The sequence below is a fragment of the Tauraco erythrolophus genome, chromosome 3 (genome assembly GCF_009769465.1).
Source record: "Tauraco erythrolophus isolate bTauEry1 chromosome 3, bTauEry1.pri, whole genome shotgun sequence".
NCBI lineage: Eukaryota > Metazoa > Chordata > Aves > Musophagiformes > Musophagidae > Tauraco > Tauraco erythrolophus.
The window spans coordinates 9,415,134-9,441,598 of NC_141467.1; the positions used below are offsets into that span (position 1 = coordinate 9,415,134).

The window sequence follows — 26,465 nt, forward strand, 5'->3', positions numbered from 1 at the left end:
CATTATGCTTAATCGCTCTGTGTCCATTTTCCTCTTTTTTTTTTTTTACCCTGTGGGGTTTAAATCCCCTCCCCTTATATATGGGAGGGCTTCTTGCAGGAGTCAGCTGGGTGGCATTTTTCGTGCTTCATTCTGATCTATGCAGCCTGAACATGTCCTAGTTTTATGCTGATGAGGGTGCCTTCTTTCTCAAATCATGTAATAACAAGGTGCTGTGAGCCCAACGCTTATCTGGACGAGAAGGGATGTCAGCCCATCTTTCCTGAAAATTGATTCCAGTTAGCTTTTATAAATTTGATCTGTGCCTTTGATGATATTTTTCATGTCCTGACTTCTAAAGGAAGTAAAGGCAAAGGCAGTGCTTTAATCTGTTATCAGCTCCATAGGTTCCTGTTACTTTTTTTGGGGAGATTTTGGTGTTAGTGAAAAAAACAGGCCCCGTTATTAAAAACAGGTTATCAGCAGGGAGAAAAAGCAGCAGGATGATAATAAGTGTCTGGAAGAGAAATGGAAAAGCCAAATGACATGGGAAGGAGCTATAGGTTGACGGTTGTGTTGGGAAGATACAGGAGATGGGAGCTAGAGCATCAGTAAAGTGCATGTGGTATAGTTGAAAATATCAGATAGGAAGGAGTGAGAGAGGAGAGAGTGGAAACCAGGAGTATTGGAAGGTGCAGGCAGTGGACTGAGGAGTAGGAGGCTCCTTATTTGCATATAATACTTTAGCAGTGGCAAAGACCGAAGTTTATTCCTGTTGATGGGCTAATAAGAGCTCAGCCTTTTATATCTTACCTCTCTGGGAGCAGAGTGGCTGCAGAGTGATCTGCCACAGGAGATGTAAACCAGTTGTTGGAAAAGTCTCGTCTTCTGTCCTTCTCACACAGTCAAGGGAGTTGTAAAGCAATGGGAATGTTCGGAGACGTACGCAATTTCTGTCCTAACCCTTGTCCCACCCCATTCTTTTGAGCTTCTTAGCCTTAGCTAGCTGACGTTCCAGCAGCAACATGCAAATACTATCATTCGTGCTGCTGGGAAAAATGATGGTATTTTTAAGTGCATTTTAAAGGAATCCAGTGGTGAGGTTCTTCAGGGTAAAGGTTTAATGTTTAGTTATTTAGATTTCCAGTTTATCCCTCTTCCTCAGCAATGCTCGTGCAGATTATTTTTTTCGGATAACACAGAAGAAATACTGTTCACTTCTTTTGCTCTTTTCTTCTTTTTTCTTAAATTAACAAACTGGCTTACTAGAAACACATTTTGAGAGGAAAAGGTTATTTTTCTTGGCATTTTCATGATACCTGAGGCTAATGTATCTCACTAGCGATTGAGAAATAGCTTTATTTTTCATAATGATATTGTACTTCTTTTTGTGCCATACATACATCTCCTTCCAACCTTTCTCATCTAGCAGCTTTTCATGAAATAGTTTAATTTAATTTTAGTTGCAAGTTTTCGCATTGTTATTCTAATCTTAGTGATTTCCAGAAGAAAGGCAAATTACAGAAACAACCCTTGTGAGATACAAACTCCTAGATGATGATATCAATTTGATTTTCACAGTTAGGCACAATAAATTACTTTTCATTGCAGGTGAAATTTGCTGCACTGACATGTTTCCTCCTCCACAGAATGCAGTTGGGTTCTGAGACAGGGATAAAGAGCTAGCAGTCATGAAATTGAAGCAGCATTTAACTTTTTATTCAACTTCATATTTATCTGCTTGATAAGCTACACAGTAAGCTGTATGGACGGGTTATTTTCCTATTGTATTTTAATTTCCTGTTACCTGTGAGGAGTTCGCGCTGAACTTTGTCATGAGCTTCCCCAGGAAGCATAACAACGTAATCCAAAAAAAGAGCCCCAAATCCTACAGGCCTTGCTTTTTCAAAATTTCTCGTGAAAAAATAGGAGAAGAGCTTTTCTGCGTAGGGAGCAAGGAAGGAAATCTCTTTTGAGTCGACTATATTTTTGACAAAGCAGATTTTATTTTTTTTATGGTGTGATTCAGCATTAGATTACTGCGGTCTCATTCCATCTTAATTTCATCAATCAGTGGAGTTATTTCAGCGTAAGCCTGGCACAGGGGATGGCAGAGTTAGCCTCTCTGTGTGTAATTATTATCTAGTCTGCAAGGGTAAAAAGTACCTTCTGGAGGCCAGCAGCACTGCCCTGTTAAATCTGCTGCAGATGTGATCTGAGGCATTGAATGCTTTGAACTTTAAGTACTTTAGACAAAACTTTGAAAGTAATTTTTTGTTACTGTGAGTACACCAAGGATTTATTGTGAGAAAAAGGAACTAATGCCCCTGCTCTGTAATGAGCCCCACAGAGGCAGACCTTGCCTTACTGTTTACTCTGAAGGCAGTGAGTGGTGAGAGGTGTACAAGAATGGGCCCTACCCAAAAAACACAGTCATTATTAACTACCTTGCCCTAACCTGAAATAAAAAACCTCTTCTCTGTGATGAGTTCTCTGATGCTGTGCTTTTACTGACTTCTCGCATTAAAGATGACCACGCCATGTCTGTGCGTATGTAGGGAGAAGACAGAGCTGTACGCAGTAAGTATCCACTGTGTGAGTCTGACAGCAGAGTTCTGCATAAGACGAGAAGGTAGCCTGTCCTTCAGGTTAGGGAGTTACACCCTGCAAGATCAAGTGTTTTAAAATTGAGCATTTTAAATGGCTGAATCAGTTGTTGCCCTCAGAGGCATTTCAGGACATATAGCTGCAGTGTACGTATTTGTAAGCATTTAATTTGTGCTTTAGAAACCTCATATAATTCCCATGCTGGTGCTAGATTCTTGTCTGTGTTTCACAACTGTATCTGTTAAGGTCAGAGCTATCAAATCTGGTTAGTCCTGGCCTGGTTTCCAGAGCAGGCAAGTCGCCTGCAACCCTCCACTTCACTTTAATGGGCCTCTGGGTGCACACAGCGCGACTGTGAAGGAGGCCAGCTATGTAGGTCCTGAAGTATGGATTGGTACCTAATTTAGTGTATCCAGGGGTGAAAAATATTGGCTTAGTATTGTCTGTCCCTGGGACTCTTGTTCCATGTATTGCTCTTTGTATTTGAGACAGGAGTTCAGCGTATGCCTGTACAGTGCCTCTAGGTACTGCTGTATATGATGTGTCCTCCCCCTGGGCAAGTTACTACACTCTGTTTAATCTTACTGTAGGTATTTTCGACAAAACATTTTAGTGGGACTCTGCTTGGGCTACCCTAGTCCCAAGGACTGCTTGAGCCCTGGATGAGCAAAGGTGGGCAGAGGAAGCTCCATGTCTTTAACCATTTCCTGTAAGAGGGAGCGAGGTTGTTGCTCCTTCCTGAAGACTTGAGCCAGAAAAGGCACAATGGCAAAAGCAGCCAGAAGACAGACTATGGGCCCAAACTGCACATAGATCTCCTCTGCCCTAAGCTGATTTGTTGATTGGTCCAGCTTTCCCCTCTTCCCTGAGCCTACTTTGCTCAACTGTTAACCAGCTCATCTTTATCCTCTTTTGCTAGGATCTTCTTTCACTCTCCTTCCATTCAGCTGATCTCTTCCTCACTGAATGCAGTCTCCTGTTGCCTTCCCAAACCAGCTGCAGGCAAGCAGAAGACCCAAGGGCTGTCCATTTGTGCGTCTTCCACTGAGGCACAGTAGCTTGCTGCTTGCTTGCTCCAGGTCTGTTTCAAGGCAGAGGAAGCTAAAATAGCTTAAAACACTTACTGCTGTTGAAGGTGAACATGTGACTGTGCTTCAGACTGCACTGCCACGAAAAGCTTACAGAAATAACGTGGTCTGCTGCCATCTGCTTACACCTCTTTCCTCCACCCTCCGTTGCTCTTGTCACTTTAGGCTGCTGTGAGCTCTTCAAAGCAAAGACCGTCTTCTCTCTCTCTGCAAAGGATGTGCTGCTGTGGCACCTTCTTCACCCCATCTTTGCTTAGCTCTCAGTTTGCACCATAGTACAAATAATAGTAGTAGAGTCGATAGTTTTATAATGTGATCTTAATGGGGATGTGGGTTGAACCAAAGAGGAGTTTCATTTTGTGGTATCTGCCCAGTTGTAACTCATCCCTAACGTGAATTTGTTGATAATGCTTAGATCGCAGGTATTGATCAGTGATGTAATTGTCATCCTATAGTAGGACAGATGATGTAATTCTTACCAGTTACTGAAGACAGTGACCTTGAGACAGATCAGATGGTTGAGCAGCATAGATGGGTCACTGATTATAAAATGCCCTTGTTTTAAAGCTAAACTGTCATCTGTTAATTATTGGGGAGGAATAACTATAACAAAATGCCAGCATGTTGCAAAAGATACAGCATTTATTGACTTTCACCAGCAGTTACATACTCTTGTTTTGATGGGTGACTTTTGTTGGTTTTGCTGCTTTGTTGCTTTGGCTGTCATTTCAATTTATGTTGGGGTAGCATAAAAGCTGACTTTTGTAAGCCCAAGGAAAACATTTGTTTCTGATAACAAGTCACACCTTTTTTAAAAAAAAATAAAGTAGAGGTGGATGTGATATGAGAAACGGGATGGGAGGAAAATACTCAGCACAGTTTTGCCAATGAGAAAGCCTTAGTCCCTGTCCTCCCCCCCACCAAGAGATGGCTTGAATATATGTTTGAGTAAGAGTCACTTCTCATTTGAAATAAAATTTAATAAAAGAAAAAAAATTATAATCATTGACCAGCTCTTGCTTTTAAATAAACAGTAGGCAGAACTCGAGAAAGGTCACTGAGGAAAAAAAGAAATAAAACCACTTGCTAATAGCATGGTTGAGAAAAAGACCTGTTTTTATCTTGGTGGAAAGAGGCTCTGAGAGACCCCAGTGCAAGCATAAGAAACATTCACTTATGAGAAGCATGGATCGTGAAAAGCAAAACCAAGTAAGTTTAAAAAGACAAATGGTTTGAAGAGCTAGTTTTGGTTCTACTGTTGGTATTTTCTTAACTACTAATGCATTTCTGGCCTAACTTTTGCTGTTTCGTGTCAGAATTTTTTGGGTTTTTTTGTTCCTCTCTCCTTAGTAAACTGGCGCATTTGCAACATAAGTCTTAAACTGAGGAACTTGCCAAAGACGTCTCTTCTAGCAGATCCTTGCTCAAAAGTAGTGAAAGAAGTTAATAATTTGCATGAATTTGTGACCTAATAAAGAAAACTGCAGAAGAATGATCTTGCAAACTAATTACTGCAATTAATTGATCTTAGGAAATCAGAGAGGCATAGCTCAGTCGGTTTCTGTATTTTCCACTTTTCCTCTGAGGCAGAAGTTTCTCCGGTAGCTTGTATTTGAAACTGGTGAACGTTATGGGCAAGAATTTATTCTTCTGAGTTCTATGAGCATATGCTTTGTACTATTGAAATATGTTTCCCTGTTTCATGGACTTTTCAGGTAGGTGCTTATGGATAATGTTACCTAATGTCTAGAGGACTCCTAATGTATAAGATCTTATAGTCTGTTAAACGCAGTTAAGATGTTAAAGTTTGTCCAGTTCTTTGTGCCTAAAGAGCCTTGTGTTAGGAAATCCTTTATGCTATGCTTTAGTGAGAATTTCAGGTTTCAGAGGGATGAAATGAGAACTTTGATGGATGTGGTCCCTTCAACAGTATTTCTTTCCTAAGTGTGCGGGAAATCTAGATGTGGATAATTGAATTGTGAGAAGATCATGAAAATAAGGAAATTACTTTAATCCTGTAATGCCAAAGGAAACAGAAGATCTCTTACACATGCTCTCTGCCCCAGGGATTAAGTATGTGTCTTCATTTTTAAGCAAGCTTCTGTAGTGGGGTGCAGCCACTTCAAAAATTAGGTTTCTTTGGCAAGCAGAGGCTCCGGTTGTGTGGGGAACCATCTTCACTGAGCTGTGAGCCCAACTTCTGAGCACTCTGCTCTTCTTTGTGGTTTCATTCCCACAGCTTTGTATGAGCTAAGCAACTGCTCTTACCCTGTTTTGCAGATGAGGTACAGAAAGGCTGAAGGACAGGCTCATAAGAGCTCAGTGATGTTGAGGTTTGACTTCGTCAGTTTCCCAAATCCTGGGCAACTGTTCTGTCCTATAGGTCACTCTTCTGCTCGAATCCTTCCCCAGTGTGTTTTTTGTTTGGTGCCCTGGTCACAGCTCAGTTACCTCAGCTAACTCACATCCTTGATTAAGAGCATGTATGAACTCAGACAGTGGCACATCACGGAACAGTTTCTACCTCTAAATTACTGCTTCGGAGTGAGATTTGCCCCAGGGCTGCGGAGCAGACTTCAGTTTGTGTATCAGCTCCTAAAGTCCAAGCGTCTAACTTGCAGCACACCCCCCGTGTTTAGCTTCAGCACTTGGTTGAATTGCTTTGTTGTTTCAAAACCGAATGGAGCAACGGTGCTTGTCCATGAAGGTTCCACTTAAGCAAATTCCTTTTTATTTTCTCCTCCTTTCTCTGTCAGCTACTGCGTTGTCTTCCAAGTTTAGATAGCATTTGTCGGGAGACTCAAACTTTCAGATGACCCTTTACGTTAGCTATTTCTCTCTCTCTGCTTGCTAAGATGTCATAAAAAACCCAAAACTTGTAACAAAAGTATGGGTAACAAATCAAGCCATTCGTCCCAGATTTCTCTCCTCTCTCTACAGCTTTTCAAAGCTGTTCTGCAATGTAGAAGTGGAGGCTAAACCATGGGCTAGTTTCTCTGACCAGGGAGTTGTGCATGACTCCATGACTCTTCTTGCCTGTGTTTCCCGTAGAAATGGTGACCCTGTTTGTGTTTGAGCCTGCTTCGAGTTAGCTGGGAGAGGGGAAGAGCCCAGACCTGTCTCATACCGCATCCAGCGTGATCTCAAACTCAAGGATGCTTTTCACAGATTCTCACTCTCACTCCAGGAAACCTCTGTTTTCTTTAGAGCCCTTTCCTCTCCTGCCCTGTGCGTGTCTCAGACATACTGGGTATGCTGTCCCTTCAGATTTCCCTTTCCAAACTTACTAGTGTTTTAGGGTATCGGTTGTGCCAAGTCCATAACCATCTGAACCTTAAATAATTGTTTTTCATAAGACACAAGGAGGCACATTCTCATCTGATATAAGTTGCTGTAGCTCCTACAACCTACAAAAACTCACATGGGTTTTTACCAAAGTACTACCTGGTGAATTATGGTGATGGAAATCTTCCTCACACCCCTTGGTAATCCACATTTCTTTCATGCTGTGCTTAGGAAGCCAAGTCTCTCAAATGGAAACTTTTATCCTCTGTTTCCTAACCTTCTTCATAAAGCTGCAAAGAGGCCTGGACACAATCCAGGTAGATCTGGGGTATTTTCTTGCCCTGAATTTCTTCACTGGTCAGTGAATTTTTTTCCACATCTCTTCACTGCTCTGCTAGCCAAAGTGGAACATTAGGGTGACTTGCTGCGTAGTCTAGAGACTGATGAATTGTCAGGATGAGAGACCTGTATATCTGGTTTTCCTGGAGGACTCAAAGGAAAATCAGGATGATTTTAAGGACATGGAGAGGGAGTTGTTACTGCTTACCTGCCTCAACTATTGACTTAAGTGCCTGATGCTGAGGGATGTAGATGTTATTAGGTAGGGTATCCAAAACTCATGTGAATCAGAATTAACTGCAGTACGCCCCATGAAACAAAGTCAGGCCAGACACATCTGTGTCTTGTCTTGTTTGTCTTGTGGTCTGAATAGTTACTCTTTTTCAGAAAATAAGTGTATCTTTCTTGCTGCAGCTCTGCTTGGAAGTGAGAGGATTTGGGTGAACCTGTTGCTCAGCCTGGCACTGAGGAGGAGCAAAGCTCTCCAGCCAGAGACCCCCACCATGAGACTGCTTGATAGAACACTCTTGGTTTGGCTTCGTTTAATTTAATTTCATCTTGTTCTGGAGGAAGGTTTCCATTTTACTTGCTGCTTCTTCGGTCATGCCTAACTTTTTATGCCTAACGCATTTTGGTTCTTTTCACATATGTTGCCCTGTCCAGTGGAGGAAAAGGTTCAGCTTGGTCCACATAATAGTGGACATATAGTGGGTGAATGCAGAAGATAAGATAATAATGGTTGCAGAGCTTGTTTGTTTGATTCAGATAAGTGAGAGCCAGGAAGTCCAACAATATGGTAGTCAGTAACTTAGAGCTGTGTCTAGATGGGATAAAAAAAATACACAGACTTTCTTTATACTACAGCTCTCATCATGGTTACACAGATACGGCAGTAGTGCTTCATACTCTCCCAGTGTAGATGTAGTCTATTATGGGCAGTAAAAGTCAGGTATTTCTATATTTACCACTAGAAATAGGTGGAGTTTGTGATTTAACATCTTTGTTGGTGACATGAACAGTGGGATCCAGTGCACCCTCAGCAGGTTAGCAGATGACACCAAGTTGTGTGGTGTTGTGGACACGCTGGAGGGAAGGGATGCCATCCAGAGGGACCTTGACAAGCTGGAAAGGTGGGCCTGTGAGAACCTCGTGAAGTTCAACAAGGCCAAGTGCAAGGTCGTGCCACATGGCTTGGGGCAATCCCAAGCACCAGTACAGGCTGGGCGGAGAATGGATTGAGAGCAGCCCTGAGGAAAAGGACTTGGGAGTGCTGGTGGATGAGAAGCTCAACATGAGCCAGCAATGTGCACTGGCAGCCCAGAAAGCCAAACGGTATCTTGGGCTGCATCAAAAGGAGCGTGGCCAGCAGGTTGAGGGAGGTGATTCTGCCCCTCTACTCTGCTCTCGTGAGACCCCACCTGGAATACTGTGTTCAGTTCTGGAGTCCCCAACACAGGAAGGACATGGAGCTGCTGGAGCGGGTCCAGAGGAGGGCCACGAAGATGATCCAAGGGCTGGAGCCCCTCTGCTATGAAGACAGGCTGAGAGAATTGGGGCTGTTCAGTCTGGAGAAGAGAAGGCTCCGGGGTGATCTCATAGCAGCCTTCCAGTACTTAAAGGGGGCCTACAAGAAAGCTGGAGAGGGACTTTTTACAAGGGCGTGTAGTGATAGGACAAGGGGCAATGGATTTAAACTGAAAGGGGAGATTTAGATTATATATAAGGAAGAAATTTTTCAGAGGGTGATGAGGCACTGGAACAGATTGCTCAGAGAAGTTGTAGATGCCCCATCCCTGGAAGTGTTGAAGGCCAGGTTGGCTGAGGCTTTGGGCAACCTGGTGTAGTGGAGGGTTTCCCTGCCCATGGCAGAGGGGTTGGAACTAGATGATCTTTAAGGTCCCTTCCAGCCCTAACCATTCTATGATTCTATGTTTGAAGACATCTGAACAAGACAAAGTTTGTAAGACAAAGTTTGTGCCATACAGTAAGAGGGGGCTTAGATCTCTGACTCTTGTCTTAAAAGTCTTTCAGAAAGTCTCAGCAGTGCTTTAAGACCCTTCGAAGACCGGTTCCCAGCTCTCTGATTTCCAGTGGAGGGCCTGAGAGATCAGCCCATCTGTAGCTCCACTCCACCCCTGCATTTGGAGGCTGCCTGCCTGCTGCTCTTTAAGACTCTTCTGGTTTTTAAATCACTCCTGCCAACACATGCTTTGCCTCTTATTGTGGGGAGAAGAATAAGTAGTAAGCACCAAGGCTCGCAAGTGAAGTCTGTTCTCATAGGAAGGTGCCATCCAACAAAGGGACCGATCCCATGTAAGTGGGACCTGTTTTGCGTTTTTCTTCCTTCCTCTGCTTGTACGTCTTTCTTATAATCTGAGAGTTCTAGCATCAATCTCAAAAGGAGGCTCTGCAAAGCACAAATTTGGCATGTTCCCTGGGAGAATCTGCCTTCCTACCTCTCTTTCAATAAAATTAGAAAGTTAGACCTTTTGCCTCTGTGCCAGAAGTGCTAGGTGAGGAGAAAGCAACTTTACAACTCCTCTCTCTGTCGTGCTGTAAAACTGGGTGGTAGTCACCTTTGTTTCATACCCTCTTGCTCTTTTCTTCTTGAGGCTCAGCAGCAGTGGTTGTCCTCTCTGCAGAGGGTTCAGGAGTGCAACTGGCACCCTAGAAAATGAAAATAACACTTGAGTAATTTGCATAGTGGATCAGAATCCAGCTAACCTGGCTGCCGGAGCAAAGACCACAAACTTTCATATTTGAGTCATTTGCTGAAAAGCCACATATTTTTATGAAGAAAGAACTAAATGTTTGTTTTAAAGTAATTTTGCTTTCTTGCAGCTGAATCATCTGGCTCTTAGATGGTGAAGGTTATATATCAACAGGGTTTTCTTGCTGTCTTTCTGTGTCTGCTGAACTATGATGATTAGAGTTTGACCTTGCTTCCAGTCATAAGAACAATTGTTTGATTCTAGTGTGAATATCGATGTTTGTGTCTATAGAAACCAATCAACACTTCCTCCTGATTTTTGTAAATAGGCTGTGACTGTGACACTTGAATTTCCTGCCTCTTGCATATCTGAATCAAAAAAACCTCTGTGCACAACGATGTCTTGTCTTCCGTGTTCACTGTCTATTGCTTTATTAATAGGCATCATCTTTATTTACAGTCTCTATTTCTCCTGTTTGAGGTATGTCCAGACGTCACTGGAGTCTATAATCTTCTTTGATTTTTATTCTACATCATGGGTTTGTTTGAGGGACTTTCTCAGTAATAACTGTAGGAAATAGCAAGTAATGTAAGAAGAGCTGTTGGAGCTGCCTACAATCAGCATTGCACAACATTTAGTATTTTTCCAGGATAACCTTTTAAAGTGACATTTTTCCAAACTCCGTGGCAGTTTCATGTTGATTTTTCTTCCTTTTTACATTTCAGCATGAGTGATTCAGGTTGTCTTGAGAACAAGATACAAAACCCTGTGGTTTTGTATCTCCTCTAAAAATAGGCCAGCTGTTTCATTGAGTAGCTGTGTAGCACCTTCACATTTGGACATTTGAAATACGGGTGTAGAGTTGCCCCAGTATTAGGAATCTGTCTTCTCATCTGCAGGAAAATTTGTCCATAATCAGTCAGTTTATAAATTCTGAAATGTCTCATTTTTTACCTACGCAGCAGGAGCTTGTTTGGTAGTGCTTCACTGAGCGTACTGCATTTTGAAGCTGAAGGACTGACTTTGATATTGCCACATCTGTCTCCTCAGGAGTGCTGTAGTCCTAAGCATAGGAAACAAGAGGAGGGAGATTGTCCTCCCGTGTTTTCAGCAAAGCTGTTGCCTGCCCAGACAGGGTGGAGCAGAAGGAAGGGATGGAGAGAGAGCACAAGCTATTGGAGATGTGTTCAGGAGAAGTGTTGGGGAACATGGGACTGTCTGAACAAGGAGGTGCAGAGGTGGTTACGCCTGGGGACAGCATTTTGGAGCTGGTGTGACTGTCAGGGGTGGATTGTGTGATGGGATTGGGATTAAAATGAGGACCAGGAGGAAAGTGGAAGGTGTCCCTGCCCATGGCAGGGGTCTTGGAACTAGATGATAAACTTTAAGGTCCCTTAAACCCAGACCATTCTATGGTTCTATGAAACTGGGGTAAAAAGACTGAGGAGGGAAGCAGAAGGGCTGAAGCCACAGAAGAGAAGGTCAGAGGGAAATCTCTGTTTTGTACATTGAGATGGAGTTTGTGATTTCTGAGGCTGCAGTGGGATGCTACTTGCCCAGTCTGGTGTGAAGATATAAGACTGTTCCACCTCTGGTTGGCTGTTAGAGTCCAAGTGCTTGATACAGCCTTGTAGCCCTACTGGGACAGCAGACTGAATTATGCAAGTGCTGTCCCCCTGCATCAGTGTAAATACCCTGGTGTGAAACCACGCAGTTTAGCTTAAACTGCTGCTGAGTCTGTTCAAAGTGTCTAACGTGGCACTGAAGTGCACGAAGAGCATTCATGCAGTTTGTTCAAGCAGCTCAGTGGTGGAGAAGCAATCTCCAACAAGAGGATGCAACTAGTGTCTTGCTGGCAGTGGTACTCCATGTGAATGCATCTCTTTGCATCTGTTCGTACCGCTTGGTCTTGTCCTTGTGCTGTCAGCAAGTATCTGTGAGTGCAAATTGTGCGTGTAAACCCTGCAGTTTTGGTTCATGTGAGGTCCAGTCCTCTGGTCCCGCTTGCGGTTCTCTCAGTGCCTCCAATGGAAGAGGTCAGTTTGTTCGTGTTTAAAAGTTTCAGTCCTGGTAGTGATTTTTGACCTGTAGCTACATGGAGATGTCCTCTTTTGGGTCTGCCTGTGTCAGCGTAAGCTTCTGTGTTCTCGCTGCACCTCCCCTTGGAAATGACCCTCTTTGGCCTCCTCTAGGTTGGAGCGAGTCAGAGCTCCAGTCCCAGCTGGTTGGAGGCAAAACTGGGTTAGCACTGTGTGATCATAAAATTAAGAGAGAAGATGAAATGTTGCACAATTGGCCATATCTCTGCTGTATAGAATCATAGAATCATAGAATCGTCTGATTGGAAGAGACCTTCAAGATCAAGTCCAGCCATTCACCCTGCACTGTCAGGGTCCCTAAACCATGTTGCTCAACACCAAATCTACACGGTTTTTAAACACCTCCAGGGATGGGGAGTCCACCACCTCCCTGGGCATCCTGTTCCAATACTTCACAACCCTCTCTGTAAAGAAATTCTTCCTAATATCTAACCTAAATTTCCCCTGGTGTAACTCGAGGCCATTCCCTCTCATCCTGTCATTCATAACGTGGGAGAAGAGACTGACCCCCATCTCCCTACAACTTCCTTTCAGGTAACTGTAGAGAGCGATAAGGTCCCCCCTGAGCCTCCTCTTCTCCAGACTAAACAGTCCCAGCTCCCTCTGCCGCTCCTCATAGTTTTGTTTCCCTTCTCTGAACCCACTCCAGCACCTCAACGTCCTTCTTGAAGGGAGGGACCCAAAACTGGACACAGTACTCAAGGTGTGACCTCACCAGTGCTGAGTACAGGGGAACAATCACTTCCCTGCTCCTGCTGGCCACACTGTTTTTGATACATGCCAGGATTCCATTGGCTTTCTTGGCTGCTTGGGCACACTGCTGGCTCATATCTCTGCTTATATCTATGTCTCTTAGTTCTGGGCTTAACGTTTTTGTCATGTCTCTATGTGTTTGTATGTGTAATGAACTGTTTGTGACCAAATTTGCAGTTGCTCAGTACTTTCTGTCCAAAGATGTTAAGCACTTCAAAGAGGGCTTAAAGGACATTGAAGCATCTTACACTTCTGCTTCTTTAAGCACATTTCTGTCTCCAGAAGTGCTCACCTCTGGTCGTTAAAAATGACTGCAACTTCAGCTGAAGGAGATAAGAGGGGAAATGTTTTTCCTAACTTACCGTCTTCTAAATTTGATAGAAAATCATGTCTGGTCGTTTTTACAGGTCGCCCTGATAAATTGTTGTGTTTCCCTGTATTTGTAAGTCCTTGCATAGCAACAGGTGAGCGAGAGTTATAAGAAAATACGGCTATGAAACTACAGATGTGGTCAGAGAGGAAACAGAGCCGGGTTAACACTCATAACTAGGTTTAAATAATTTTGAAAATGACACTACTTGAAATTATCTGTGTGTCTCATGCAACTGTGTTCAAGGAGTTGGATGTCTTGCTAGATAACAGAGGAAACAGGCACACCGGTAAGTAAAAAATAAAATTACGAGAACACCTGTTGGCAACTTTCCGAGGGGATTAGTTAATGCATCACTCCAGCTGATTTCATTTGGCATTACGAGCATTCAGCAACTCTGAAAACCAAGCATGCAGAGTCTGAGGTGCAGAAAAAAAGTTGGCATGTGAGAAAATCTTGGTTTCTCATTAAATGCAATTCGTTTCATTGCATTTAAATGCAAGTGCATTTGCCACAGAGTAAACTATGTGTGAACTTGCCATGTAAGAGTAACCCCTTAGTAACTCCCCTGGTGTGGGCTCTTACGCCAAGGTGCCGTGCGGTAGACACGAGGTGGGTCACCACCCTGCCTGGAAGGAGTTGCCCTTCTGCGTACACTCGGGGCTGAGATCCGGTGTCTGGGCAGCTCCTGCAGAGTCCATCAGCATACTGCCAGCTTACGCCCTGCCGTGCTCCCGGCTGCCTTGTTTGTCAGCCTGTCTCACCACTCTTGCTCTGGCTTCATGAGATCGTTCCTGTCTGTAGCAGAGCTGGAATAAGCCCAGTGATGGGAAATGGCTTTGGCTTTTTTTATCTTGAGGAGGTAAAGACAACGTGCCTTGTCCAGGCAGTCTGCTATTTGAACAGTTTTGGGGCTTTTGTTGGTGGGGCCAAGGTGTTTAGTAGTTTGAGTTTGCTGCAGTTCTCTTTGTCTATTTGACCAAGAGCACATCACAGATCTATTTTTTGATCAGACAGCATTCCTGTACTATAATAATCCAGAATCAGCAGTCACACACTAACTGTGTGAAACGCCTGTTGCTTGCTTCTGTGCATGTGTTTCTTGCCCTCCCTTACATACAGCTTACTCTGTTCTATGCAAGTCGTAAACTCCACGGAGCCAGTGCCATCTCCTAACGCGCGTTTGTACAACACGTAGCACCGCAGGACCCAGGTTTCGTCGTGGTTTCTGGATGTGCTGTAATGTAAGTGGGGGTACTCTGTCACACTGAGTAATTAGGATACTTCACACTAGCTGAACTTGCAGAGTGTCCTGGGTGTGGGCTGGTGAGGAAAGGCATTTTTCTTTCCAGGCTGAGAAGGGGCTTTGCAGATGTTCTCCAAATCACAGTGGCGGCTGGTTGTTTGGGTGTTGGACAAAGACGTAATTTGGAAATAGCTTCAAAGTTTAGAGATGGCCCTTCATGTACTAATGCTCCCAGATGAGTTAAGTGGGAGAAGTTCACACCTCTCCGCGTCGTTGTTTCAGTCTGCCAGGCTGCAGACTCTGAGAGTGCAGCATGCAGGTTTTCATAGTGAGAGCTTTTGTCGCTCCCAGAAGTGCTAGAAACTTAATTGCTTTCAAAGGCAAGCCCGGAATCTGGAGAACCCAGTACAACCTGCTGAGAGAACATAAATCATGAGATACTATCGGGTTTCTGTGCTTGGGCTTGCATGGAGTGAGTTTGCTTTGTGAGCGAATGCCTTTGGAATACATACACTGGTATGTGTTTTTTTTGTTGATTCTTAGACATAGCGGTAATTGTTGTTGGCTTTGTTAATAGACATCTATGCCCTGCTCTGTAGTTGCTGTTCATGTTTTCTAAAAAGTGTGCAGGCAAAAAAAAAATTTTTTTCTGCTTTGAAATCGTGAAGGCATTTATGCATTGAAATGGATTGACAGCCTCCATCCAGGTGGTTCCCAGCCATTGTCCTTTCAAATGGGCATGGAGAGAGAGCTGGCCGGTTGTCCTTTGACTATTGTTGTTTATCTTCGCTTAGAGACAGCACTTAAAATGCCAGTATTTACTTGTTCCTTTTTTATGCTAGTTTGCCAGCCGCTTTTGTCCCTCACCAAATGAACCGTGATGGCAACTGAGAAGAAACTGCCTTTTGTAGATAAGGAATAGCATTTTCAAATATCCTTATATAGCATGATTCCCTAAGTTTTATTTTTCAAAGTAGCTATTGTGAAAATCTGTGGAGCTGGTCATTAAGTTGGTTTGGAGGGTTTCTTGTGTTTTTATCCACAACTCAGTTTTAAATGTAGTTTTCCCCATCTCCTTAAGTACTTTGTTTATAGGCTCTCCATTGATAGGAATACTCTTTTGATATATATTGCATGAAAACTAAAGCAGGAAAAGGTTTTGAAGGTAAGCCAGCCAAATAATCTAGGGTCTTTCGATCAATTTCCATTAGTATTAAACCAGTGATCTGCCCTATTAGATGTTGTTTGAAAGGAAGTTCAGTGTTTAAAGAAGATAAACATACCAGTTGACATTCAATATGTCGTCTCAAGTCAGCAGCAGAAACCTCGTTGAACCTTGTTGGCAGAGGTACCTTCTGCAGAGGGTTCCTAAAAACACCTCCCCAGCTATTGGATTAGTTTCTGAAATGCTCTGGCACTGCAGTGGGTCCGGTGCCAGCGGTGGACGCTTGGTCCAGCTCCAGTTGGAGCTGAAGAAGAGCTGAGTTTTAAGACCTCTAGGATGCCTTTGTGTCCGGAAGAAACTAAATGCTGGAATAATGTGTCATCCAAACTGTGATGTATTCCTAGAAATGGATGAATATACTATTTTAATTTGGGGAGCTTATATAGCTGAAGTTATTGAGATATTAGTGCTTAGAAGTGAGAAAACTGCAGCTCTTAAGATTGCCTGGCGCACAGACAAGCGAAGATCTAAATTACTTTGAGGTGCTGACAGTTACCACAGCTTTGTGCAGACACACCTTTGCCAGTACTGACAAAACACAAATACCCGTTTCACATCACTGTGCTCTCCTTGGCTGGTGTACAGCTTAAAACTGTACTATACCTTCACAGCTTTGGCATAGAAAATGGAAACGTGGGGTCAACAGCAACAGTAGCCTCTTACCAAATGGTTGGTTTTAAATGCTTGGAGCAAAGACAATATTTTAAAAAGAAATTTGATCTGTTATTTGAAAATTGAACATTTAATGCGTTACGATCACTCACCCTGGGCCACGCTGCTGCAGTTGCACTGGATGTGAGAGCAGACTTTGGTCCTTGCTGAAGACAGTAACAGATGAAGGAAAAATACTACTTTCTTTTTGCAACAATGAGTTCCTCCAAACATCACAGATAACTGAAGAGTCTGTTTTCAAAACAGCTCTGACCCCTATATGCAAATAAAATTTCTGTGATACCAGCTTTTGCTAGAAATCATATCTGTTATGCATCTGTGTGCTTTTAATACCTAGTGCTTCCTAAAGAAACTCATCTGAAATCGCGGGTAGGTCACAAGGGAAAAGGGATTGAGACTCCCACTGATCCACATTATGGACCACCATGTGTTCCAGTACAATTGCCAGTAACAGCCTACCTGCCTATGAAAATTTCACTTTGACATAGAGTGTATTGACAGATTTCAATGTGTTTAGTCTCTTCAGACTATGGATCCACATCATGGTTGTTGCTGGCCACTTCTGTGAGCCCCTGCCTGCAACTATGGAGTTAGAAATGGACGGGCAAACAACTCTGGTTGATACCCTTGGCATTCCAATGTGGGTATATTAACTTCGCTAATTTATCAGGGGAAAAAGTGTCACCATTTGGCACTGCAGTGGCAAAACTATCAGTGTTCCCAGCTGCTGTTAATACTGGATTAAATTTCAGTACTTTAGCCATCTGCTGTTAAAGCATTGCAGACAATAGAGGAGTGGGAGATTGCACTGGCTTTGGGTAGCTTTCAGAAGAGCTGAGCAGATTCTGTGATTTGCCATGATCAAACATGCTGATTGCCACAGCGTGACTTCAGTTCCCCTTTCCAGTTGGTGACTGAAGTCTGTTATGAATTCTTCTAACAAAATGGCATGCAACCTCCTTGAATTAAAAATTCTAGTGACTCTGCTCCCTGAATGCTGCGGGGGTGGCACAACAGCAACAGTGACCGAAGTCTCTGCTGCTGCTGCACGTCTGCTGCCTTTATCTGTTGTGCTGGATGTTACCCCTCTGTCTGCTCCAAGGGCAGCAAGGCAGGCCCCACAGCAGGCACACAGCACACTCCGGACCTTTGTCAGCAGGAATCTTTTCTCCTCTGACTCCTCCGTTATGTTTCTGTTGTAATGTGCAAGATGCTGTGATGATTCGGGTGACTTTTTTTAGCCTATGACCTGCGTTTTTACCGTTGTAGGCTCTGAACAGGTTTGTCAGTTCCAGGTTGTTTTGTGACTCACCTCAGATAAGTGATTGTCTCCTGTATCTTCATCAAGCACAAAGCTCACAGGCATTGCTCAGTAAATAATTTCAATGAAAGGTAAACTCGCCTTGCTGCTGTTACAGTTCTCAGTCTTCTGGAAAGCCAGTAGATGGGGTGTGTGCAATTTCTGTGCAAAATCACTGCACTTCTCAACCCAAAGATCCAACTTCAATTTTTACGTTTTTGTTGCAGGGAGTCTTTTTTTTTTGCTGTTAGAGATGACCTTCCACGTGAATCACAAATTTTAGCACCTTTGAGCAGAAGCACCCAAAATTCTTGATTGATACTTACGCATTAAATACTCTGAGCATGATCTACTCTGCACCTTGAAACACAGTGAGGTCTTTAAAATCTGGGCATGAATTTTTATCATAAGCTTTTTTCCTTTTTTTTTTAAATTAAACTAGTCATGAACTAGGAAAGTACTAGATAACTGAAAATAGACTGGGTTACCACAGACTTCTGCTTAACTTAAGGTTGCAGTATTAGGTATAGATGCCATGGGGCCAACTATGAAATACACTTCCTTTTTTTTGTCTCCAAAGCCCAGCATGTAGGAGTAAATGTCTGCCTATACTCATGATTCTGTTGATGTGAAAATTGAATTTGCTAGCAGTGTAAGTTAAAATATTTTGCTAATGCTAAAAAAGGTCATGTAAGTATTAATGATAACAGAGTATAGAAAGGGTGGCTAGTCGCATCCCAGGGTGGATTTCATGCCTATAGGTCAGTTATGGTAGAATTGAAATAGGAAGGAATCTAAAACAGGAGACGAGTGGATTTGGGACAAGTGGGTCCCTGAGTTGTCTTCCTCAGGGGAGGTCACAGCTGAGCAAAGCATGAACCAACATGGAAATCAGCTGGCCCAAGGTCATTTATGCCATTCAAAATGAAATTGTGTAGAGATGGAGTCCTGTTAGGTAGGTCCTAGCTGCTTATACCTGATTTGTGATGAAGAAACCTTCAAAGAATTTGGTAATAATTAACCAAGGGAACTCTGCTAAAACACAGTCCATGTCTGACATTATGCATGTAAGGAGGGAGTATCCTGCCAAGAAATAAGTTAAAATTAGAATACTATATCAGAATTCAGTTATCTTCTGAGAAGAAGCGTGAATGCTAATGGCCAAGGTCTACAGCTGAAGTTTCCCGAGAGGCTTTGGGAAGAAGTGATGTGCATACACACTTACACTCTCCTCCAAGCTATTAACGCAATTTCAGGAATGTAAAAAGCTTCAAATAGCAGAGTAGCCTCAATTAATTCAAAAGAAAAGTTTAATAGTGGAGTCTGGCAGTCCTGAAAGCACCGTTTTTGCTCGTGCCTGTGATGAAAACGGCAAATAATACAGACCTGTTACGTAGTGCTGCCTTTCAGATGAGAACTGCAATGGATGTGTTTTAATCTGGTGTGATAAAGTGTGCCCATAATACTCTGAGCATTTAACAGTTGCACAAATGATTCACTTTCCTAGCAGTCTGATTTTGTATTATACCATAATCTGCTTCCCCTCTGTCTTTAATGTGCAATTCTGCTGAGCGTGCAGTTCACATTGGCTGCCTCGGGCAGACTGCAGGTCAGCTTTTGAATGTAGGAGAATTCTTGAAATTTAAGTATTTTGTGTACAGTTAACGACAGTTGTGCAACTACAAAGGCTTTGCTTTATCAGCAGATGTGGTCTAGGTTTACGTTTATGTCCACATTCAATTCTTACATTTATTACAGTCGAGGGAAAAAAATCAGGAGCTCGGAGAAGTCTTTAACAATCTGCTTTGGTAGCTGGCCAGTCCAGTTACCCTTGCGTGAAGCACATGCTAGGGTGGTTCTTTGTTCCATTAACTCTTTGATGCTGGCATACAGGGATGATTCACATGACGTAGAAAGGAGGGAAAAAAAAATTAAAATAAATGCAAGATTAGCAAAAACTTTGTACTCACCTCGCGCCAAGCCAGGAAGGGATTTGTGTACTGTGGGAACGATTAGGTTGTAATGTTTGCTGGACTGCTGTGGCGGACAAAGGATATTTCAGAATATCCAGCTCTGCTGGAGTCTGCAGGGGGAGCGGAGGGCAGCCTTTCCACTTGGAAACTAGAGTTGGGTTGGGCACTTTGTGGTTAGTCAAAAAGGCTGTTGGCCGTTGTTTGCGATAGCTCAGCTGTTTCCCATGTGACATGGCTGCGTTTCCTCACTTCTTGCCCAAGCTGGTGCTGGAGTTTGGAATAGAAGGCACTTGGCCAGCGTAGCTCCTGTCTGGTTAAGGCTTTTTTTAAGATGGACTAGGAAGAGATGGGGAGGAATCATAACCATGCATGGACGAATGGTGATGAGAGGATTGCAGAGGGAAGGCCACATCTCTCTGCTTCCGAAGCACAGAAATAACCAGTGCCAACCTGCGAGCTTGTTCGGAGCACCTTAGCTTGGCCCAGCCAAGCGTCCGTTGTGTGGTGAGCGAAGAGTGGGGTGGGACTTCCTTGCAAGGTGATTAATGCAATCTCCAGATGCTTTGAGGGGAAGTCATTCATGAGCAATGGTAGCTTTTTTCCCAGGGTTAAGTACTGTGCTGTCCTCCTTTAAACCAGGGAGATGAGAGTCCGGGAGAAGAATACGAAAAATACATTACCTTAAATTGAAACCTGGTATCTGGAACACCTCAAACTTTGGCAGACCTCAAGGTAATACTTCAAAGTTGCTCAGCCCCACAAGGTACAGTATCATTTTCTGTTTGATGAAAGTACTACTCAGGAACTAGAGTCAGTCTTGGGGCTTCCTTGTGCTGGGTACTGTCACACTAGCTAGAAGAGAGCTCCTGGCTGAGCTGACTCTGAGCCCGCATGCTCTGCGCTGCTTACATGCCTCTTCTTCATCTCCCCAAATATTTAGCAGTAAACAGTTACCCTGAATTGGTTTTACCATATTGAGCAACAAAGTGTAAACATGCCTGAGCCTTACTGAACCTGTCTTTACTCTCCCAAAGTGATCTTCCATATTTTAAAATCATTCAAGCCAAAGCAACGTGAATGTTCTTTGTTTCATGACAGCATGAAAGAGCATGGCCTCCTAATTACCCTGAAATTCCGATGTATGCCGGGGCGTTTGGAAAGCCCTGAGCTCCCTGCGGTTTGGCAGGTGTCTGTCTCCTTACTTGATCAGGCCTAGGCACTAAAGAGAAATTTAGCACATTTAGCACATCCATGGATTTACCACTCTGGCATTGAGGGGGTAATTCCCGCAGCTTCCTTCCTGCTCAGAGGCAGAGAACATCTGTCCAAGGGCAGCCAGTGCCTTCTCACTCTAGGACCTGGACCTGCTTACTTTTGTGGTGGTGTAAGAGGGAGAAAGCAAGTCAGCCTAGTACAGGTTTTTTAGCCACGTGCGTCTGGAGCTCATTCTGAAATAAGGTTAATATATGCCTGCATGTAGGTAGGATTTTAGGTTGTATGATTAGTAATTGGTTTCAGTGTTGTTTACTGCTTGAATGTTGAGGGTTTTTTAATCTAAGGTAAAATGAACGTCATTATTTTTGGCTTATAACAAACACATTTTCTCTTAAACGTCTCGATATGAAGTAATTTAAACTAAATTTCTGCACAAATTCTAAGAGATTGGTTGTCAAGTATGATTAAAAAAATCTGCACTTTTGCAGAGACCCAATGAGACTTTGCAGATTTAGATTTATTCTCAACGTTAAATGTGGTTGAAGATGTCATTTTTTAAACAGCACTTTTAGAAGTAGTTAGCTTAAAAGTATAGCAATTCAAAGCACAGAGGGAATGATTTTGAAGTGTAAAGTCTTGAAACACAACACAGAGGTTGACAGTTTCACTACAATTAGAAGCAAGGCAGGCACAACTCCCACTTCTGAAAACTTTCCTATTGCACTGCTTCCTCTCTTGGCCTAGAAAACCTCAAAAAAATCCCACTTTGAGTGGCTTTGCTTATTGACTTAACATAGTTATACTCAATAGCATTAGGAGATGGAGCAGAAAGGGCTGCCAAATCTGTCTGTAAAGAATAATCTTTACAGAAAGCTTCACAGAGGTATTTTTTCACATGCTTTCAGTCTCCTGAGAGTGCTGCTTTTTTTGAGGAAAGCAAGTTTTAAGTTTTGTGGGGTTTTTTTTTCTGTGGGTTTTTTTTTTTAACTAGGCTTGTTTTGTTAGGAAACCACTCCCTTCTGCTTCTGCATTTAGACTCGCTGCTAATTGCCTTTTGGTTGATGATATTTTCCGTGAATTGCCACATTCTCCCACACTGTTACAACTTCACAGATGATGTTATGTGGCACTTCTGCCGGCTGCCTTTGGGAGGAGTGGCTGAGAGAAGGATATGGTGTACCTGGGAAATTGCAATTCATTGCCTTCTGAGAGAAGCTTGCTGGAACCAGATTTTGTAGCTGCTAAGACACGGCAGAGGCTGTTCCTCCCAGACTTAGATAGGTGGCTGGGGGAGGTGGGATCAGGAGGGCATCCTGTTCTGCGTCGATTTAAGTACTGCTTTGCTGCATGCCGCTGCTGAGGATTTTGCGTAAGAAGTCACGACAAGGCGGTGCGTGGTGTGTCAGGCCGATGTTTTTCATCCTAATCGCAAGCTGTAGTGGAAAGCCAACCTCAAACCCTGGTGCCAGAGAAGGTGTGGGAGGGGGCAATCTTCGTGGACACTTTTGGCTCACTGAGCCCCTTGGAATACCCGCCGAGCCCAAGCTGCATGCCTATCTTTCCCCCAGGGCCTGGGAACAGCTCAGGTTTGTCCTTAGCCCAGCTCTGTCGTCTGCAGCAAAACCTCCTGGAGCAGCTGAATACAAGATCATTGCTGAATGAAGCTCCAGGACTGCCAACATGAGAAGTGGATGTAGCGGAGTTGTTCAGCACCGCTAATCCATTTAAACTGTGGAGCTCATCTGCTGATCTGCAGGCGCGACGGTGCTCTTAGGTGGGATGGCTAAAGAAGCTTTGGCTTGAGCTAGCACTTCAGGGCAATCAAAACCTGCAGCTAGGGCTGAGGATCTGGTTACACTAAGTTGGCCCTGACCCAACCAAATGTGGTTAAAAGTGAGAGGTTAGGTGAGGTAAACCCCTCTACCTAAGTCTTGTCTTAGCTCGGGCACTGATCAGTGCGTTTAAGTGCTTTTCTAGTCTAGCTGCTTTGATCAAAGGTAGGGCTTACTTGGTTTCTGAACTGGGATGAGCTTTGCCAGTAGAAACCCTTTTTTCAGCTGGGATAATTACATGCACACTGTTTGCAGGTAAGTTTTCTGCTTTAATCGTGTCACTGCATATAAGGGTACAGGTATTTTACAGGTAGAAAAACTGTGATTTCTGACGTTGGAAGCGCAGTTGAGTCCCACCTACACTGTGGCTATTGGCGGCCGTGCAGGATGAACAGCTGGTGGTGTAACAGGATCTCTGACTGCATTACTCTGTGGTCCAGCCTGTGACATGAGGGTTTTCACCTCGAAGAGGTGGTTAAAAAATTCAGGTCCATCTGACACGCCGGCAGCAGCGGTGGCTGCAGGCAAGCCCAGTGTGGCCTTTTCTGCCATGCAACAGTTGGCAGGGGTGGCTGCCGCCCGCCGGAGCAGGCAGCGGGCACTGCTCCTGCCCTGCCGCTGTTTATTCTGGATAAAACCTTTACTTGTTCAGTCTTACACTTTTTTGCTATTGAGAGGAAGGGAGGGGGAGTTTAAGGAGAGGTGCGTGCTGTAGGTACACCACTGAGTCCTCTGCTGTCCTCCCTGCAGTACCTGAAGGTGTCTGCAGAGGCTAAAACTTGGTTATCTGTTCTGAAAAGGGCTTGTGATGTTTCTGCAGACCACGTTCTTCTCTGCAGCTAATCCTCACTTGCCGCAGGGACGTGGAAACAGGGGCGTCGTGGGTCCAGTTGATTCTGGTCCCACCGCAAGCCGATTGAAATAGGGACCACTCTCACACCACCCGCGTGCAACCTGTACCCTCGGATGCAGAGACCTGCTCCCTCATTTCCTTCAGCAGCAGAAAGAAGCAGAAATGAAAGCAGGACTCTAACTCTCTCTAAATTTCAGGAAAGGTTGAAACTGGTGTGTTGGAATAAGAAGAGAACGAGGAAACAGGAGCACCTGTGTTGCATAGCTTTGGGCAGGTCAATTATCCCTTCTCCAGTGAAATTCCCCTTTGCATAAGGAATGAATAATTATACTCAACTTACCTTGCAGGAGTGTTATGGAGTGTGCAGTTAAATAAATATATATATATTTTTACAGTGCTTGTAATATGTAAAACCCTAAATGAGTGCTAGATATTATTGTGTTTTAATTTTATTGAGGGTTAAACATTGGTGACGTGCCCAGCTGAGCATTCGCTGGCAGCAAGCTAGGCAAGTGACCAGCAGCAAGCGTGTTTGGCAGCAAGCAATGGACAAAAAAGGAAAACGGGGCTAACTTATTGCAGTCTTATGTATTTTCTTTTCTCTGTTACCACCGTATGTTTCCCATGAAGCAGATGGAGGTGATCAAAATATCAAATGGGAACTCTATATTTTAATAGACTTAAATTTTACTGTATAAAAGGCGAATAAAGGTTAATGGTATGAAAATTCGTCTTGTAGGAGGGTGAGAGAGTGAAAGTGCCTCCAAGCGTGCCCTGAACAGTCTTTAAATGATAGCTTTTGGAAACAGATCCTACCTGCGTAGTTACGTGGCTGATTTTTCACTGAGGGGTTGGCATGCCCAGGGTGCTGGTTCCTGCACGTTTCATGCTACTGCAGATGAGGGTTTTGCATCGCCAACAAAGTGGACTAAAAACCAGGAGGGAAATCCCTTGGACAGGGTTGGTACCCCGCGGCGGCAGCACCAGGAGGAGTGTGCAGGGTATGTGTGTGCAGCAGGGGGGGAGTGCGGGTGCACGTGTTGGGGGGTGCTCCTGAGTTTGAAACACGAGTCAGTGCCAGACTCCGACATGTTTCTGCGTTAGAGCTGCCGAGTGCAAGAGAAGGAGAGACAGCGTGTGTGATTTCTCCCGCTGGCTGGAATTTCGCGTGAAACAGGGGCTTTCCGGCAGTGGGGGTTACTCCAAGTGCAATCGCACCAGCAGCTTTGTTCCTGCCCACTTCCTTGGGTTAATTTTTATTAGGTGTGAAACGCAAAGGCTTGTCCTAATGACCACTGGTAGGTGATAGTACAGCTGAATAACAATCTTCCGATAATCAGGCCTAACTTCTGCCCTCGGATAATTACACACTAGGCTCACTGGAGCCCGTGTATTCCTGGTAGGGAGGAAGGATTCAGCCCACACTTTTCTCTGTATGTGTTAATTCACTGTCCTTGCTCCGAGATAGTGTTCTGAGGAACAGGTCCAAAGGTCAGCGAAGCAGAGAAGATTCTTTCCAGTGTCTTTTTTTAAGCTTTGGGCCAAAGTCTGCATCCTACCCTTCTTCACATTGTAGTTGAAAACATTGCTTGGCCCTGGATTTTCTCAAGGTTTGCTTTCTTCTCCAGGTCTAAAAGTTGTCATGGGCACTTACCCAAATATAGTGACAGCATCAGCTCCACAGTTAACTTCTCATTTAGTAGTGTTTCTGAAAATACCAATTGCTGTAAGAAAACAAATGGTAGAGATGCAGCATATGTTGCACATAATGATAGTTTATTGCCTTTTTTCTGAAAATTACAGTATAAAATTTAGGGGGCAAATCTCAAATCCTGTGAAATTTGTGGCACAATGCCAGTTTATTTGAAAGAACCATACATTTGTCCCTAAATCTTACAAGTCCTTAACTACAATTTCCTTTCTGGAGTGCCACTCACCCTTAAGATGATACTCCTTTTTTGGCATTATTAATTATCATTATTGTTGTTGCTGTTATTATTTGAGGAGAGCTGTATGGGAGGAACGCTGAAATCTGGATTAAAAATAGCATTTTTGTGTCCTCCCACTCACTGTACTTCGTGCACAGAATGCCTTTTATAAATGCAGACTCGCTGCTTGGCTAGATAAAAGAAGCTGTCACTTCATTTCCATAACGAAGTCATTCCCAGGAGAACTTTATTGTTTTAGCAATATTTTTTTTTGTAAAAGGCCTTTTATTTTGCCTGAGAAAACTAACAGAAATGAACTTCTGAGTGGTTATTCCGCAAAACAATTAGGAGAAAGCAAGGCTATCTTGATTTGATGTAAGGAGATTTGTATGTGTATGAATTCCCTTTCGTGTAAGATGAGAATAAATTCCTAACTGAAAATCAAGTTCGAAACACCCTCCTACAACTTTACACAAAATCACTTTTTTTTTTCCTTGCTTGCAGAGACATCACATGTCTTTATCAGCACTCTCTTGAATAAATTTGGTCGTATCCTTAAGTTCAGCCCTATTTCAAAAGGCACTTGCATGACATCTGATTCAGGTGCTTTCCTGAAATAAAGGCAGTCGTGAATAATCACTGCCAATTATTACAGTGCATTAGTTTTGTTACCGAGTATGTTCTTAGGGAAGAATGGTTGCTGTATGCTGTATTAAGGCTGAGCGCTCCTTGGAGCGGGGACGGTGCTTTTGCTGTGTGTACATATGCTGTCAAGCATGGTGGCAGGCCTGATCCCTCCCTGCCCACGTGCAGCATGTTGCCACGGCCTCTCTCTCGCCACTTTTCCGGCATTTCTCACCCCTTTTCTCAGCTGATCTATGTCCTATGCCAGCGCGACGCTCCTTTTCTTTGGATGCTGAACGTGCTAAAGCATGTCAGAATTAGAGCATTAAGGAAGTGCTGATACGGAAAGCACACGCAGGAAGCAAA

At 43.6% G+C, this 26,465-nt stretch overlaps 1 protein-coding gene across 1 annotated transcript in view; it reads left to right on the top strand.

Moving 5' to 3' along the window:
• The window catches only part of ATXN1 (ataxin 1), a 159,970-nt gene that overhangs the window by 36,660 nt on the left and 96,845 nt on the right, over positions 1–26,465 (top strand). The gene's annotated exons all lie outside the window — the stretch shown is intronic.